General features: G+C 39.1%; 1 non-coding gene across 1 annotated transcript; it reads right to left on the reverse strand.

Moving 5' to 3' along the window:
* Nucleotides 1-655: 655 nt before the first annotated feature.
* Nucleotides 656-761, reverse strand: LOC118480008. Its single transcript, XR_004861649.1, has one exon. It is a non-coding gene; the product is annotated as a small nucleolar RNA R71 (small nucleolar RNA).
* Between the last annotated feature and the right edge of the window lie 19327 nt (nucleotides 762-20088).

The following is a 20088-nucleotide window of genomic DNA, read 5'->3' on the forward strand; positions in this document are numbered from 1 at the left end:
AGTCAATCTCAAGGGATGGCGAGTGTTGGTGGAATTCAACATCAACAACTTATACCACAACACATTCGGCCAAGACCACAAGGGCCACCAATGCCACAACCGATTCCATTGCAACAGGTCCGGCCACAACATGTACACCAACAACCATTTCAAAGACCGCCTCAGCGCCCACCGATGCGACCACAACAGTTTCAACAACCGATCGCACCACAAGGGCAAGTACCAAGACCGAATGGGCCGATTATTCCGAGAGGTAGGTATGGTGTGCCACGAAGACATCTTAGAGAACAAGCAAGGGGAATAGAGGCACACTTCAGGCCAATCATTACTCAAAACCCCTCACCGGTGGTTATCCCTCACAACAACCAAGGGAGAACTTTTGAAGTAAGAACAAACTCGTTGCAAAGTTTACCGAAGTATAAAGGGTTAGCAACGGAGGAGCCGTACTTTCATCTAGAGGCCTATGACTCAATTTGCAACACTTTTGGGAGTCAAGGTTTTTCGGCCGATGAAGTCAAGTTAGTCTTATTTCAGTTTTCTTTGGAGGATAAGGCAAAGAAGTGGTTCTACACTTTGCCTTCGGCATCAATTTATACATGGGGGGAGATGCAACAAACCTTTTTGGATGAATTCTACACCGCCCAAAAGACTAATGATGCGCGAAAGGGGTTGAGAAGCTTTCAACAACAACACGGTGAGATGTTCCATGAGGCGTTTGAGCGTTTTAACATGATGATTAAAAACTGCCCTCATCATGGGATTGAGTTATGGGAGTTAATGAACGCTTTTCATGAGGGGTTAAGTGCCGAAGATGCACGGGATTTAATGTCTATCACCGGAGGGACATTTGGAACGAATTATGAGAATGAAGATTGGGAGTTTTTGGAGAGTATGGCAACTACATCAAAAAGGAAAGCCCAAGCTTCAAGAAGAGCCCGACCGACCACTAACCGACCACAAGTGCACGCCATAGATGATGGTAATGTTCAAACCACTAACCAAATTTATGATGTTTGTGCTTTGTGTAATGAGATAGGTCATGCGGCTGCAAATTGCCAAGGAATGGTGGAAGGGCAATATGAAGAGGTGCATGCGATTCAAGGTCAAGGTCAAGGAGTGGGTGGTAGAAATTACAACAACATGAATTCTAATACCTACCACCCCGGATTGAGGAACCACCCGAATTTTCGGTATGGGAACTCTTCAAATCAAGCCAACCCGAATTTTCAAGGAAACCAAGGATTTCAAAGGCAATATCAAACGGGTCAAAGTTCTTCGGGTGGAAATGAGATGATGGAGATGTTGAAGGCGATGCAAATGGAGATGCAACGAATGAACCAACGTGATGAGGTTCGGATGCAAAAGGACGAGGTTCGTGACAAAAGCATCCAATCGTTGACTACTCAAATGGGTCAACTTGCAAGTGACGTGGCGATGTTAAAGAAAGCAAAAGGCCAGCTACCGAGTGATACGGTGCCAAATCCCAAGAACATAAAAAGCATTAACATCAATGTGGTAAGCACCGTCCCAAATACTAAATTTAATGAAAAATGTCTAACATCTTCTTGTCAAGTGAATGCAGGTTTGGAAAAAGATGCCGAAGTTGAGAATGATAAAGAGTGTGAAGCGCCAATCGTGCCTATCCGTGTGGGAAAATTAAAAATCCCTCACGCATTGTTGGACTACGGGGCAAGCATGAGTGTGCTACCAAGTGATTTATACGATATGTACGACTTTGGTCCACTTGAAGGTATAGACACCATGGTGAGCTTGGCGGATGGAAGTTGGAGGCGTCCACGAGGAATGGTAAGGAATGTTAAGATTCAGTTGGGAGAATTTGAATACCCGGTGGATTTTCTAGTTTTGGACTATGCTTCTACCAACATGGCATCACAACAAAGGGTGATTTTAGGTCGACCGTTTCTCTATACGGCAAATGCTCAAATTGATTGTAGAGAAGGAATTATTACCATGACCGAAAGGAACCGTAAGTTGTCATTTGATGTTCAGACTAAGATGATTAGTTATGATTTTGTTGTGGCGAAGGATAACGGGTTTAGTGAAAAGGTGTTACCACGAATGAGAAAAAAACATCCACCGGACTGTGAAGAAACACCTATGGGTTCAAGCAGGAGCATATTTGATTACCCACCGAGTCAAAATGAGACAGATGCATTTTGCCCAAAGACAAGCTACAGTGGGGGAGGTGATAGGAACCGATTCTTTGAGCCACCATAAATGGGGGTGGCACGGTCTGGCTGAAGACGCGAAACTTAGCGCTGCTCGGGAGGCAACCCGAGGTTTTTCACTGATATTGTTATTTCTTTAGTTTTCTTTGTTTCAGGGCCGTGGCAACACTCAAGTGTGGGGAAGATGTGCGGATACTTGTGTAAAGGTGGTGAAAGGAAATTGGATCATTTTACAATATATGTTGTGCCAAACTTTACCAGGTCAATGTACTTTTTCCTTAGACTTGTCTTGTTCTTTAGCTTTGAAATATTGTTAGTTTGTTAGTTGCTTTTGTTTGATTGAAAAAAAAAAAAAATCCAAAAAGAAATTTGGGGTTTGAGAGTTTAAGCTTTTGTTGATGTTGAAAAGGTTTTTAGTGATCAAAACCTCACAAAACCATACATTGGGGTCAATGTATCCCAAGTGTGGGGATGGGGGAAATTTTTAAGAGTTTAAAAAAATTGTAAATCCGAGCGAAAAATGTAAAAATTTGAAAGCTTGACATTGTTCCATTTGACACACCGACACCCATTCCTAGTCTTTTCTTGGTGAGGATTTGAGCCACACATGATTGTTATTAATATTTCATTGTTTGAGTGGCGGTGTGTGTTGTGTGTTAATAGAACTTGTGTGTGAATACTTGTTAAATCCTAGAATTAGCATGCTTTTGAAAATGATAGGGGGACTTTTAGGAAGCCTCGTCTAGATGTGTGAGAGTGCGGGATTGGTGGGTTGGACCTCATACGTTACATATATGAGCTTGGTATTGTGAGGGGTGGGGGTTTGGTCTTTAGAAAGCCATGTTTGAGCCTTATACCATTCGGTTGTGACCCAAACCTACTTCCTACAAAATTTTACCTATTGAGATGACCCGGTTTAGGAGATTTAGTATGTAGTATTGATGTTCTTGTATATATTGTTGAGTTTGATGTGTTATGAAAAAAAAAATGAAAAAAAAATGAAAAAAAAAGGAAAAAAAAAAGAGAAAAATATGAGAAAAATACAAAAAGAAGAATGTAGTTGCGTTGGGAGTTTAAAAGTTGTTGAAATTGTGTATATAGTTGATGTTTGTTTTGCTTAGTAGTGAAAATAAAAACCGGGTCAAATCAATTAGCTCTTTCATATGTATTTCACCATTTTCCTACCTTGACACCTAGCCCCGTTACAACCCGCAAGTCCCTTTGATTCTAAAGCATGCTAAATACTCAATAGTAGGAGACTTGATTTTTATACAAGCTTATTGTCACGCACACACACACACGCATTGAGTGGTTTAGCAGTATGCTAATAATTCTTGTTACCGAGAGATTGTTGTGAGGGGTGTGTCTTGTGGTATGATTGAAAGTTAGTAAAAGGACGATACATTTTAGCTTGGTTTGCATGTTGATCACTTGTGGTTTTGAAATAGTTTTTGAATCGGTTGCTTGGGACAAGCAACGGGTAAGTGTGGGGATGTGACGGGTGGTCCGTAGGACAACCCTTAAATGAGCTAAATACGTGCATATCCCATATTTTACACGGTTATATGCGTCGAATAAGATAACTATGAGAAATGGTGGTTTGTGCAGGAATTGCTTAATTCGAGGAAGGTAACACGTTTAAAGAAAAAAAAAACAAGATGCATAGTGAGGGACGAGATTGTGGCAGCATAACACAATTTTGGTTAATTATTTCCATCATCATTATCATATGTTATCACAAGAATCCTAAAGAATTGAGAAGAAGTCAACATTAATTGCATACTCATTATTATAATTGATTCTTGGAGGGATTGAAATGGGTGGTCACGTGTGAAGAGGAGATGCATACAACTTTTTATACTTTGAGGTTTCATTAAAAAGACATCACATGATCATCTCATCATCAACATCACATGTGTTTTGGATATTTTTTTGAGTGGGCCGCACATGGATATACACACATCGAAGGGTCTGAATTTCGGTCAACATCCATCATTAACACAAGACAACACCATCATTGGGCATTTTGGGCGGCTGGCTTGATAGGGGCGGCACATATATACACGCATACAGTGGACGACATCTGAAAGACATCATCATCATCAACATTCATGGCACATGTTGGATAGTTAATTGGTCGTTGGAGTTGGCACCGTAATTTACGGTCTCACCGTAAATTACGGTGGACCTGAATCCCATCATATTGCACCGTAACTCAGTCTATTTGGGCCGTAAACATTTCATGTCCACCGTAAATTACGGTGGAGCCGTAATTTACGGTGGTGTCTGCGGAATTCTTTGTAACTGCCCCATTAAGTCAGTTTTGGGGGTGTCTTTTCACATTATCTCATCATTGACGGTTCTTGGAGACTTTGGGAGCGAATTTGGAGTACTTGCTTGCTTTGTGAACAATTCTAAACATTCGGTTTGTGTTTTTAATTCGTATGAACACTAGATTAATGTTGATGATGATTCACCGAGCCATGTCCGGCTAAACTCTTCGGTGATCATCCTAGGTGAATGTTTCTAAGACTTTTGTGTGTTAATTTCTGCATTTCTAGAATGATATTTTGCGTTGCTTGAATGTCATGGTGTATGTTTGATTGTTTGTAATGCGTTAATCTATATCACAATTTCTAGTCTTGATCGTACGTTCTTGGTGCCGTTGGCAACCGAGATATCACGGGAAGGGTTAGGGTTGGTTATTGGTTAATAGGTCATCGGGAAACAACCTCGCATTATCTAATCCGAGTACTTTGTTCCCTTTTATCACTTCAATCACACATACACGAGTTATGTCTATGTAACTCTTTCTAGTGAAATTGCACACAACTGTTCGAAGAAACTGAATCCTAGGGTGATCGCTGTTCTCTCCTAATTGTTTACAACCTACTTTGATTTGAATTAGTTTTTAATTTAGTTTTCCAAAACAACAATCCACAATCTTGAATTTTAATTTTCTACAAGTTAGTTTAATTTTAGTATAAATACAAAGCTACACAATCAACACATTTTCCACATACTCCCTGAGTTCGATACCCTACTACCGCTAACTACAGTTGTTTAGGGATTAAATTTGCGTGAACCACGACATCACGTCAGGTACCTTCGTTCTTACTTGTTTCCCCTGCTCGGACAGGAATCACCCAAGTCCGGCCGGTGAATGGTTCGGAACGGTAGAGTAACGTTTAACCCGAAATCGGTGAACCTCGTAGATAGAATCCGAATCTTGAACCACACAACCATTAGAATGTTTAGTGAGTTGGCTGAAGCTCCGTTTCTACCGGTTTGAAGGCATTGAGTGTAAAAGAGTTGACAGAAAGTTGGAAATCCTTCTTTCAATCCTTCACATCATGTAAATGTTCAGATCTGTGATAGATCTTAGTTTGTTTATGTGGAAATCGGCTTGATCCAAGTGATTCTTGGTGGATTGAGGCCAAAACATGAAGTTCTTGAAGAACACCATGATGACATCATCCTAGAACACTTAGATCTCGATGATTTCACGATTAGAAATCAAGATTTTAAAGATAGAAAGGTGTAGGAGTGTGCATAGATAAAAAACGTACAAGATTTAGGATAAAACAATAACTACTTTTCCTTCAACAATAACTCTATGGAGTCTATTTCTTGATCATTGAACTGCAACACTTCTCGAATCATCTGCTCTGTCACAGTGACAACCTTCTTTTGAATGTCAGCAACAATAACTCCTTTTCCTTCAACAACTTCAATCCTTGCACTTTTCCAAAATTCTTGAATGAGACTTCCGTAAACAATTGGATTTTCTCGTACTGCGTGAACAATACGGCAACTGCGGAGACCTTTCATCAATGAAGTGTACAACTTCTTGTGTTTCTCCGGAGGAGGTGCTAAGTATCCTGCTTGATTATGTGTTGAAATAAACTTCAAATCCATATTCTACATAAAACACAAGTTTATTAGGAATATAAAGAGTTCAGCAAATACTTGAATCAAATTTAGAAATCTCAAACTTTAGAATCAACAATCAGAATAGGTCAACAGCATTATGACTCAGATAATAAAATTTGACTCGAGACTGTTACTTTTGACTCGAGACCATGAGTCGAGACCATGAGTTCTCGAGTCGAGACCATGAGTTCTCGAGTCGAGACCATGAGTTCTCGAGTCGAGACCATGAGTTATTGAGTCGAGACCATGAGATTGCGACTCGTAACCACTGGTCTCGAGTCCTTATGTGTTATCTAAGTCGAGACCCCACAAACAACTTCATCTTCTCAGCTTTTTGGATCAAAATCCCAAAACACCCTATGATTTATTTGAAGACCAAGATATATTCAAAACGAGGGTTCTAGGTCATCTTCAAATCTTCATATAATCAGAATCAAATCTTCAAACTTCCTGCAAAACTTCAAACGAAACATCAAAATACCTTTAAAAGTCGATGAATCAAGACCGGAAAACAATTTTGATGAATCGAGACCGAAAAATGCGTCAGAAACGTTAAAGACTGGCCAGAATTTTGAGAGAGAATAGCAGTTAGTCTCGAGTGAGAAATGAGGTCTCGACTCGGACCTGTCTTATATACCCAAGGATTGGGCCTTTTGACTTTTGGGCCAAGACCATAATGTTGGGCTTAATCTGATTTTTAAGGATTTAATTAATTCAATTAATTCATTTATGAAAAACATCCTCTAATTTCAGATAGAATTTTAATAACCCACTAAACCTTCTGAGCACAATCCAAGAACACAAAAACCTAAAACAAAAAATAAATAATAAAAACTATTATTTACAAAAATAAATAGGAAATAATAAAATTGCTCAGGGATCAAATCACGAGGTTTCAGGCTTGACTTCACTTATCAACACTGATCTACTACCGCAAGATCTAGACGATTGCCAGTATTTTTGTCCGCATAAACTCATCTCCCTAGACCTTTTCCATATAACTGCCTGTAACAAGTTTTATCATATTTTGATTTCTTAATAATGAACACTTAATCAAATACTAATCAAATCCCGGAATTATAGACAGCACACTCTATCATGCAAGTAGCTTCCCTACCACATATTTCACAAGTCCAATCCAGATCTCTGAAATCTTAACTGGGAATAGATTGAGAAGAGAACAGAATAGATCTTAAGCAGAGATGGTATAATATACAGATCAAATGAGTTTTTCTCAGTTTGATATAGGTCTTTTGGGTTTCTTTTGGGCACTTGAGGGCCTCTTTCGGGTGTATAATTGATCTACAGAGCTACAACGTACAGCTAGGTCAGCATGTATCTGGATGCAGCAGAAGCTGACGTTGCCTAGCACCTCTAGGTCAGCATATATCTGGATGCAGCAGTGGAGATACACGACTTTTTCAGAGAAGATTTCAGAGTCAGACCAAAATTGTGTGTATCGGGACAACATACAGATATTCAAATAGACATGAGCTAATTCCAAGTGATTTTCTTTTCTGAGGTCATGTACAATTTTAGTTCTGAACAAAACAGTCAATGTTTCCAGTCTTAAGGATGGAGCCTACCAACACATCATACTAGAGTCAAACTATTTCGATATTGGTCTTACATGAGTCAGCCCTTGACCATAAAGTGAAAATTCATTTCATTTCCCAGTCATGCAACGCCTCTTTTTGTATTTTTCAATTTTTTAATGTTTTTGTATTTTTCATAATTTTCTCCCCCTAAATTTGAGCATAAATAAAAACTACCTAAGAATAGAAAACTTTATGAACAAATTTACCTACGAATAAAACAAAAACATGCTCAGTCAGTAAAGCGAATCATTTTCAGAAAATCCACAAGCACTTGAAATTTCGAACTGCTGACAGGTTTTGTGAACAAATCAGCAGCATTTGCATCTGTGTCGATTTGCTCAAGTTTGATAAGACCTCTATCAAAACAGTCTCGTATAAAATGAACTTTAATATCAATGTGCTTGGTTTTTGAGTGGAAAACAGGATTTTTCACAATTTGTATGGCAGCATCATTATCACAGTATATGGTAGTCTTAAGATAAGTCAAACCGTAGTCCTACAATTGATGTTGCATCCACACCACTTGAGAGCAAGACGCCGAAGCTGCAACATACTCTGCTTCAGCGTTTGTTGCTTCTTGCATTGCCAAGAAATGAGCCTGTCACCCAAAAATTGACATCCAGCAGAGGTGGATTTCCTGTCCTTGTCAGTGCCTCCAAAATTACTGTCAGAAAACGCAAACAGATCAAAATTCGAATCCCTCGGATACCACAGACCAAACCTGGGTCGGCCTTTAATGTACCGAAAGATTCGTTTAACAGCAGTAAGGTGAGAAGTTTTAGGATTAGCCTGATATCGTGCGCAGTTGCAGACAACAAACATAATATCAGGACGACTAGCCGTCAGATACATCAACGATCCAATCATAGACCTATAAAATCGTTGATCAACAGAGGATCCTTCAGCGTCTTCAGTTAACAACGGTCTTTCCGCCATTGGAGTTTCTGCCGGTTTAGCGTCAGTGAACTTGAATTTCTTCAGCACATCATCCACATATTTCCCTTGATGAATTAGAGTGCCCCGTGAATCTTGTTTAACTTGTAAACCCAAAAACAATGTCATTTCACCGAGTGCACTCATCTCGAACTTCTTTTGCATAACTCTCTCAAAATCTTTGCAAAACTCCTCACTTGTAGACCCAAAGATAATATCATCGACATAAATTTGAACCAAGATTTGATCCTTGCGCACTCTTTTGATGAACAGAGTCTGATCTATTGTGCCTCGTGTGTATCCATGAGCCAAAAGATGTTCTGTCAGAGTAGCATACCAAGCCCTAGGTGCTTGATGCAACCCATATAATGCCTTGTCAATATTGTAGGCATATTCTGGATGGTCTGGATGAATAAAACCTGGCGGTTGCTCAACAAAAATCTCTTCCTTCACTCCTCCGTACAAAAATGCCGTTTTGACATCCATCTGGTAAACAGTGAATCCCATGAAGGATGCGTATGCTAAGAAAATCCGGATAGCTTCTAGTCGAGCAACAGGGGCATAGACTTCATTATAATCCAGTCCCTCAATCTATCTGAATCCTTGAACCACTAATCGTGCTTTATTTCGAACGATAACTCCTTCAGAATCTTGCTTGTTTCTGAAAACCCACCGAGTTCCAAGCTTGCGTTTTCCTTTTGGCAACTCCACAAGTTTCCATACTCCTAGCTTCTCGAACTGGTTTAGCTCTTCGTGCATAGCATCAACCCAGCCTGGTTCCTGCAACGCTACATCAATGGTTTTAGGTTCAATTTGAGAAATGTAGCTAGAATATAAGCACAAATTAATGGTTCCTGATTGGCTTCTGGTCTGAACTCCTGCATTCACAGGACCTATCACATTCTCAATAGGATGATTTCTTTGAACACTTGTTGGAATGGCAAATTCAGGTATCGTCTCATCTAGAGATGTGTGTATGTTGCTTGACTCCCCCTCATTAGGTGCTACCGGACTGTGACTCACAGGAGTGGTTACAATACATTCTTCAGGAATAGGATCAGCAAACAGTTCTGATCCAGCTGCATTAGTTGAAATTCCACTGGATTGTGCACCTTCAGGAGATTGATGAGACGTTGTTTGAGGCAAAGGATGCTGTGTAAAAACCATTCCTGGCGGGTCAATGGTATGATGTCTGAAGCTCCCTTCTGCCTGTTCTTCTTCCTCAGTATCACCAAAAGACAATGGCTGCTTTGGCGTAGACACACCTGCATCTGAAGAGACACTTGACAAACTGTTAAATGATTTAAACAAATTTGCATAATCATATAACCAATCGGTCCAACTCTAGCATCCATAGCATTTTCTTCGAGCCATTCAATGTTGCACGACTCGACGACCTTTTTAGTTACTTTGTTGTATACTCTATAGGCAGAGCCTTTTGCATATCCAACAAAGAAACATTCGTCCCCTTTGACTTCAAACTTTCCATTAGAGTCCATAAGTAATAATACACATGGATATCCAAAGATACGAAAGTATGAAACCGAAGGTTTACGTCCTTCCAGAATCTCATAAGGAGTTTTCATATGACGTTTATTTACTAAAGCATGATTCTGGACATAACAAGCCGTGCTAACTGCTTCAGCCCAAAAGAAACTAGGAAGCTTCGAGTCAGCCAGCATAGTTCGTGCATCCTCGATAAGAGTACGATTTCTTCTTTCAGCTACTCTATTCTGTTGAGGAGTTCGTGGTGCACTATACTGACGATCAATTCCCTTTTCAGTGCAGAATGTATCCAACGTAACATTCTTGAATTCTATTCAATTGTCAGATCGAATAGCCTTTACTTTGGTGCTCGCTTGATTTTCTGCCAGAGTGATGAATTGCTTCACTAAAACTGTAGTTTCATTCTTGTGGCTGAGAAAATACACCCAGGTGTAACGTGAATAATCATCCACGATTACGAGACAATAAGCTTTCTTGCCAATACTCAACACATTCACTGGACCAAAAAGATCCATATGAAGTAATTCGAGCACAGCTTTCGTTGAGGGTGCAAGTTTAGACTTATGAGGTTTTCGTTGTGCTTTTCCTTTCGCACAAGCAACGCATTTTTCAACCAACATGAAATCTTTGATTGGAAGATCACGTACTAATTGACCTTTAGCCAGTCGGTTCAGATTCTTCATATTCACATGTCCAAGACGACGATGCCACAGTAGACCATCATTTTCTGAAATCTTCGAGAATAGGCAAGTAACTTCTTCACACGGTTTCTTGTTCATATCAATCACATAAGCGTTTCTTCGTCTCTCTGCTGACATCAAGAACCAATCTTCTGGAATGACAATCCCAGGTTTAAGTACATAACATCCTTTCTTTGTAAAGTGAACTGAATTTCCTCGATCACAAATCTGAGAGATGCTCAACAGATTGTGTTTCAGTTCTGGAACATAGTTAACATTCTCGAAGCTTAAAACGCCGTTTTTTACTGTTCCTTTCAATGTGATCCTTCCTGATTCTCCTCCCGCAAATGAGACATATCCACCATTAAATTCTTTGACATTTATCAGTTGGTATAAGTCTCCCGTCATGTTCCTGGAACAGCCACTATCCATGTACCAGAGGCGCACGGTAGTCCTCCACAGCTGTTCCTGCACAATTAGCGGGATCAGTTAGATTTAGGAACCCAGCCCATAGTGGATCTGGGTTTTCCTTGTGCATCAATGTAAGTCACTCTCTGCCATACTAAATTGTCTTTATTTAAAAACTTCAAAGGGTTTTCAATGGAAGAATTTCGATGAAATGTATGAGACGGATTGGATTGCGTGGCCTTAGCTCTAGGTTTCCAATGCTTGTTTGACCATTTAGAATTGTAGTTACCAAAAGCTTTATATTGATTTCTTCGAAAATCATTTTGTTGATTTTGTTTTTTATGTTTGGCTGCATTCCAATCTTGATCAGAAGGTTTAGTCTTGCGATAGTTGTTTTTCATTGTCTTAGACTTTTCAGTCGTCATTGACTCTGAACAACGATATCGGTTAGACTTGACCTTTTGATCTTGCACAAACTTCTTCTTGGACTGGGCACTTGGGAGTTGAACACAGTTTCTGGCAATGTGTCCAGCAATTCCACAATTAAACATGTTTGCCATTTCATTGTGTGAGTATTTTGAAAATTTTGATACTTTAATGAGGAATCTTTGTTTGGTTTTGAATGATTTGACGTTTTGGTTTTCCTAATATGTTTTGCTTGTGGCTGTTCTGAGCGTTTTGGTGTCTGCTGATTAGAATCTACACATTCATGTAATGTTGATGAACAATTTGACACCCTTTCTTTACCGTGATCATCATTTGAAGTTGATGTTTTAATTTCAAAAACATTTTCTGATGACTCTTTATTTAACTCAAAACCTTTTTCTTCTTTACCAGATTCAGTTTCAGTATTTGAACATGCAGAAGTCTCATCAATATGCGTTTCATCAACACATTTATCATGTGAAACTAATTCAGGTTCTATTTCAACTACAGTTTCCAATGGGATCCCACTAGATTCAACATTAGGGATGCCCACTGAGACAGATTCAGAAGAAGAATCACAAAACTCTTGATTTTCTTGTGAAGAAGTTTCAGTGGTTTCACTGAATGTGTCCTGAGGGACCTCACCTGTAACACTGTCATCAACCAAAGGGTTAGAATCATCACATTCACAATCATTAACTAAAGAAAATTCATCACCAGACTTATTGTTCAAAGTTTCACCACAAACATTATCAGTTTTGCCCAAAACAGCAGGGTCATTAGACGAAACATAAGCACAAAATGACGCAAACAAAGACCGACCAAAAGCAATATCAGATTCAGTTTGTTCAAAATAATTTTCAGAAATATTAGTATGAACAACTGGTTCACTCCCAAGAACATCTCCACACTTTACTTCAGATACTTTATCTGCACATGAAGACGAAGTGTTAGGATCAATTGAGCCTTTAGAAACAAAGTTTATTGGAGCAGACTTTTGTTTCTCAATTGGTCTGTCATTAAATGATGACTTATTGTTTTTGGGACCATAAGTCATTTACTTTCATTCATCATCTCCTTCTCAGTCATGGGTAAATAAGTATAATTGTCATTATAGGGAGGAGGAGCCTGATTAAAACCCAAACCATGCCCTTTCTTTTCCTTGTACGCGAGCTGTTGATTACACAAGTTTTTGACTAATTTGCTGGAAGAATTAAATTTCTTAATATTAAGCTCATTTATTTGATATCTATCTCTGATATCTTCCAGTTCCTTAGTTACAGTGCAAAGTTTCTCCTGAACATATAAGAGTTAACTTGATTTCACACTTACATCATCCTTGAGTTTGACGATGTCTTTTCGCTGAGCTTCAATCTTTTCTTTAAAAAGTTTTTCATTTTTTGATAAAGTAAAGTTTTTATTTTTGATATCTTGATAATCTTGAATTAGCTCAGCGTTGTGTATTCTATAAACTTCAACTCTTTGTCTACACTCAGGAGTACAGAAAGCAGAAAGTACCTCTTCTTTGGTGAGACCTTTGACTGGAGCTGAAAGAATCTGGGTCATGAGAGCCAAGTTTTCAGCTGATGCCTCCTCCTCTGGTATAGAAACTTGATCATTTGAAGTCATGAAAGCAATGTTGTTTGAAGCAGCTTGATTTTCTGGAGCTGAAATGTTCAGTCGCTCAATTTCGGAATTCCAATCAAAGTTGATGTCAGGCTGAACCACCAAGGCTTGAGCTAATCCCAGTGGTTGAGGACTTCCAGTAGCAGCATCATCCGTTATACTTGATGTGGTCACAAGAGCTCTTTCTCGATTAGGTGTTACGGGCTGGGCAGGAGTCTGTTCTCTATTAATCGAAGGCTTTGTGCAGTTTCGAGCATAGTGCCCTTCTTCATGACAGTTGTAGCAGCATAGTTTAAAAGGCACTGTAGAGGCTCCTGTAAATGAAGCACCCCATCTGTTTTCACTAGTTCTTTTCATAAACCTAGTTGCCCTGAATGCAGCCATAGCCATCTGCCAAGTGATGTCCATTTCTTCAACATCATCAGGATGAATCTGATGTAAGTCATCGCCACACCATTTAGGAGGGTCAATTTTTCCTGCAACAAATGCATTCAAACAGTTTATAACAGAGGCTGCGATATCCAGATTTTCATTAGACTGTCGTGTAAAGAAAGCAATCATCTCATTATTCACAGTGGAAGTAGGAGCAGCAGAGCATGCATTCACAGCGGAAGCAGAAACAGCAGTAGTAAGTGATGGAGTATTTTGTGTAGAAGACCTAGAGTAATAGACCTTTGCTGAAGTAGGAGCAGCCTTAGCAGATGCCGCGTTGCTAAACATTTGAAATCCTCCTTAAGACAAGAGAGCTGCGTTGTTATTGTTTGACGAAGTAGGAGCAACAGAGAATCCTGCAGCTAACATGATGTTCTTACAGTTGGTTTCCCTTTGTTTATCATCTAGTTCACAGGCTTTGATATGAGAAATCATCTCTGAAAAATTGCACCTGGCAAGATCTTTTGTTTTCTTGATCATTGCAACATGATGATCCCAACTCTTTGGTAATGCATTCAAAAGTTGTCTATTTGTTGAAGCATTTGATGTATGAATTTCTTCCATCTACATTTGAGTGACTAGTTTAACAAACCTCTGAAGTTGTTTATCAACAGTTTCTTCATAGATATGGTTGAAATTTTGTCTCAGCAAATTTCTTCGACTCTCCTTCATGTCCTCATTTCCTTCATAAACATCGATCAGAGATTCCCACAGTTCCTTGGCAGATTTGCAGGTACGAAAGCCAATAGCAATATCTGGACCCAATCCCATGGTCAAATAGGACAGTGCTCTTTCATCTTCTTCAATTATATTGAAATCATCTTCAGTATATTCACTTTTGAGTTTCTTTACTTTTACTCCTGGTTTAGTAGGACTATCTGTGACAACTCGTATTTCGAAACCGTTTTGTATTATGTGCAACGTATATGAACTTGATGTAATTATTGAATGCCATGACATTATGATGTGCAATTATGTCAACATTCGTGAGTGATAAATATTATGTGCTAATGTGTTACATGTATGTATGTTAAACACACGACCCGAACCGCACAACCCACACACACAACACAACCGCACAAGCCTCTTTGGGCCGTGTGGTTTGTAAGCGGGCACATAGGTTGCCGAGTTGGGCTCGGCCCACTCCCTTCAAACGTGTAAACACCCCTATGGGGTTTACGATTTCATTTGTTGCAAACACATAACTCACGCAAGAACCCTAGTTGCTACTTCTCTCTCTCGCTTACTTGGAACCCGACGGCACAAGAATTCTATTCGGATCACCCTTGTTTCTTCTCCAATCCGGTTAGTGATTATGTATTGGTTGATTGTGTGTTATGATTTGTATGTTGATGATTGCTTGATACCGAAACTTGTTGTGTATGATATTATTAGTTTGGGTCGATGATAGATAATGTTCATGTAATTGGCTTGCTCATGAAATCGAATATATGTGTTTTGTATGATGTTAATCGGCTCATGTGTATAGTCAAGGGTCACAAGAAATCGGATGGTATGATATAAGTTAAACGGTAATCGGAATGCTTGCAATCAGTCGATGTGTTAGACGATTTGGATTAAATGTTATGATATATGTTCATGTGAATTGTTAAGAATTGTTCATATGATTGTTAGGGTTCATGAGAGTTCTTGATAAAATACCTTGTTTGATCGATATCATGCCAAACGAATTGTTAGAAATCTGTTAATTGAGTTGAGTATAATTGGAAACTATTATCTGATTGTAACCGATCTGCATGAAATCAGGGAAACCAGTTACACACACGGTTGCGACTCGGTATCACTCGTTGCGAGTCGGAACCCCACTCGAGACCACAAACAGCACCAGCCGAGACCACGGTTGCGAGCCCCGTTGCGACTCGTAACCAGACCATGATGAACCGAGATCACCATTGCGACTCGCAACCAGCTGTTGCGACTCGTAATCTCCGGTTGCGACTCGAGATCTCCGTTGCGACTCGAGACCATCATTTACACGCACACTGTTTGGGCCTCCACTGTCACGGGCCCAATGATTTGATTTGTGGACTGTTTGCTATTGGACCTTTACTATTACAGGCCCAACTGATTGGGCCGGACACTTGGCTATTTTGTTTAACTGTCTGATTTGGGCTGCTATTGGAATACGTGTTCATTGCCATGATCAATACGTGTTAGTAACCTCCGTGTTTTATACGAACCCGACTTGTGTGGTAACCCTGTTAGGACGTGGTTGACCACCCTTAGTCCAAGAGTCTTTTATTTGTGTATCTGCCGAGCAAACCAAGGTGAGTTCACACAGCCAAGGCATGGGATTCCCGGGTTGGGAATTGGGTTGGATATGTTATTGTAAAAGGAGTTACTCGTACTTACGCATATACCAGACTATAGACCATCGTCCTCAGGTTAGTCAGGACACGTTACGTAAAGCCTACGTAACCCATTATGTTGCCATTTGTCTCCCGGGTCGGGAGGACACGTTACGTAAAGCCTACGTAACCCAATACCATCCACTGGCTTCCAGGTCGGAAGGCCACGCTGCGTAAAGCCTACGTAGCCCCCACGCGTACCACTGTCCTCGGGGAAGGGCACGTCACGTAAAGCCTACGTGACCCTGTACGTTTTCCTGTTCTCGGTAAAGAAGAACACATGGTCGGAAGTTAGTCTAGTAAGTACCGTTAATGAGAAGCCCTCATTAGCCAGGATAAACATGGGAAGCCCCCACCAGTATTATGAACACAAGGTTTGGGAAGCCCCCACCTTTAGCACACACTAGTATGGGAAGCCCCCACTAGCTATACTTATACATTACGTTATGAACTTACTTTCTGTGAACTCGCTCAACTAGTTTGTTGATTATTTGCTGCATGCCTTGCAGGACCTTAGGTACTTTATGGAGCTTGCACAGGGAGGAGCAGGTCGTTGTGGGATACGGATCACGAACTTATTCTGAACTTATAACTATTTTGAGATTACATACTATGCTTCCGCTATTTAAACGATGTTTGGTTTTGGAACATCAATCATGTCATGATGATTTACATTGATTACTTTTACTATTAAATGCTATGTTTGATATGATTGATGGCTTGATCCTGGTCAGTCACGCTCCCAAGCGGTGGTACTCCGCGGGTGGATTTTGGGGGTGTGACACTATCTGTCATGATCTCCCTTGGACCTCTCATAATACTTCTCCAAATTTTAGAATCCTTAACCTTTACATGTTCAAAATGCCACTTCCACTCAGGAAAGTCGTTAGCATCGGTCAACCTTGGAATGCGTGTAGTGGTTCCAACCTTTGAATCCAGTTCTTGTTGTTTGTTAAGGGCAGCCAAGTCAACATTATTTGAAGGCATGATTAATTAATCAATTAATTATTTTAAGTCCAAAGATTCTGTTCAAAGTTCAAAGTCCAAAGGCCAAATTACGTTGCAAAATGTCGTTACGAGTCGAGACCACGGTTGCGAGTCGAGACAATAATGAAGATGACTCGAGACCACAGATGGTTGCGAGTCGAGATCAAAAGCAGACAACTCGAGAATGAAAATGGTTGCGAGTCGAGACTAGCAATGAACAACTCGAGACCAAGGTTGGTTGCGAGTCGAGACAGCAAGTTCATAAGTCGAGATATGCTGATTTCGAGTCGAGACCCTGCAAAACAAACAAAGTGATAAAACCAGCAGAAATCCCTGATTATCAGCAGCTTCCATAATTCAAAGATTTTGAAATCTTTGAATTTTAATCCTCAACAAACTTCCGAAAAATCATCAAACAACTCATTGAAATCACACAAACCAAAATCAGTAAATTCTTTAAATAATTTCTAAGAACAGTTTGAAGATTGAATGATCCGAAAAACAGAACATGCAACCAAAACTGTTGTCACTGCAAAACAAACACTATCAAAACTGGATCAGTAATATAAGATATCCTTGAATCTGAATGATATCAAAACCGAACCAAGAATTGGTTTCTTGGCTCTGATACCAATTGTAAAACCTGATAGGACCTTTAATGACCCGTTACCCAACCAGACTTGACCGTTTTGCGAGGCTTCACAATTGAATTGCTACATTGTATTCAAAATTTAAGATACTACATGTACCTCAGGGCCAAGAACGTGAATTACGCCATGTCTTTGAACAACAAGATGAACAGAATCCAGGAAAAACAGGATGCAAAGAAGATATTTGCTTTTGATACATACACTTTAAAAGTGTCACACTGCAACCCGTGGCGGATTATCGACGGGGCATGATGATTGCTCACAGCTCATGCTCATGACAACTATTATAGTTTAAATATTATTCATGTCAAAATTAAACCATGTCACATAAGCAAATAAATATCCAAATATTCCAAACAAAATCCAAAACACAAACATAAAAATAAAATATGGTTTATTGTCTAAGGCATATCCTTATGTGTCTTCACCCTCATCACATCAAAACCTAATCACCTGTATCATGTGTAAAAATAGTTTGAATTAACAAATGTTGGTGAGTAAATCTAGCATTAATAAAAATAATTATTAGTTAAAATTTGTTAACATGCACCTTAAATATAATTGAGACGAATCACCAATGATATCATCAACAACAATAAATCAAAATCTCTTAGTCCCTTCATATGCGTTTCTAATTCAAATTTCAGAACCCTTATTTATCAAAACAAATAAAAAACCTTAGCCGCCTCCACTCATCTGCGATTTTGACAACACTTCATTCTATTCACCCCTACCCCTGATAAACCCACATGAAGAAACCCCAAAGAATCTCATTGACGTGAGCGAGGTGGGTATAAATTTTAGATATATTTTAAGTACTTTTCACTCTTTTATTCAAGCTTTAAATTTATAAAAACACGATATAACACTATCACTCTCCACTTTACGCTAGTGCAAGTGTACCCATCGTTGACGTAGTATAGTGAAGGTAAGATATCGAGGTCGTCCAAGGACACAAGAGCTTTTAATACCGGAATATCGTCGACATCAAATCTAAATAATTTTTTTTTATAAAAGGTTTTTAATAAGAAAACATAATAAATAAACTAAGTAAATAAAAGAAACAAATAGACAAGATATAATCACTTGGTTCTGACTCATTATATACGCATCCTTTGATGATTTCCACGCTTTGGGTTTTTTTAAGAGATTATCTTAGTTAATGTGGCCTGCATCCTACATGGCACGACAAATGATACACAAAATACACATCAAAAAAATATAATTACTAATGTTTTTTTACGCTAAAAACATATATCTACCTCGCGCCAAAAAAATATCATTATATAACTAGAACAGGTAAACGACGCTTAACACTCCACACATTCACTAAAAATGCTACACATTGTCTAAAATGCCATACAACTTAAAAAATTGGCTTGGGTTATTGCATGGAGGTTTGAGAGGTCAGAGAGACGTTTCGTCCTAAAGTCCTCTGACAGGAGAAGGGTGAAAGTCAAGACAATCAAGGCTATACTTCGTATGGATGATGCCGTTCAGAGGGATATTCTAGCCCTTGGGATTCCATTAGCCTACGATTGTGAAAGGATTCAAATGATAATAAGAAGATTGAAGAGAAAATTTCTAGCAGATGATGATGATGTTAACGATACTAATCTACCAAAACTTACCAATTGGAGTTTGGATGAACAATCAAGAATAATGAACTTGACTTATCAACACGGGGTGGATTATTAATTCACAATGGACGACGAAATGCTGAACATAAATAGACTACATCTTCTTGAACAGCTCTGTGATTTAGCACCTTTGAAGATGCAACAAAGACGAGATGAGATTATGGCGTTATACGCCAATGCACAAGAAGATGAGGATAAGTCTCAAGAAAGTGATTAACAAAGCGATGGGTACATCTCTGATGTGATACCATCCACAAAAGACTATTAGTTTGGTTTGATTTCGTCTTAGTTGTAATCTTTTGAATTACTAAGGAATTATAATGAATTTAAAAATGCCATGAACGCCAAGAAATTTACCTTTATAACATATATGGGATTAATTCAACCGGTGAAATCTACAAAAAGGCCTAAAAATATGTAAAGTTTGAATTGTTAAAGGTATAAAATGAATTTGGGAACGCCATAGACGTAAAGATTATAGAATGATTAATTGATTTTAATGAATATGGAACACCATAAACGCCAAAATATTTACTATGTAATACAAAAACGATTAATTCGTCATGGTAAATCTAACAAAAACAATAAAATGCCAGAACGTTATTGAATCTAACTAAACGCCAAAAAAATCTTACACACCAAAATGAAGCGGTGTTGTGAGACGCATTGGAAAAAAGAATATAAAAGGACAAAAAAGCCCCTCCGCCCTTC

The sequence above is a fragment of the Helianthus annuus genome, chromosome 6 (assembly GCF_002127325.2).
Source record: "Helianthus annuus cultivar XRQ/B chromosome 6, HanXRQr2.0-SUNRISE, whole genome shotgun sequence".
NCBI lineage: Eukaryota > Viridiplantae > Streptophyta > Magnoliopsida > Asterales > Asteraceae > Helianthus > Helianthus annuus.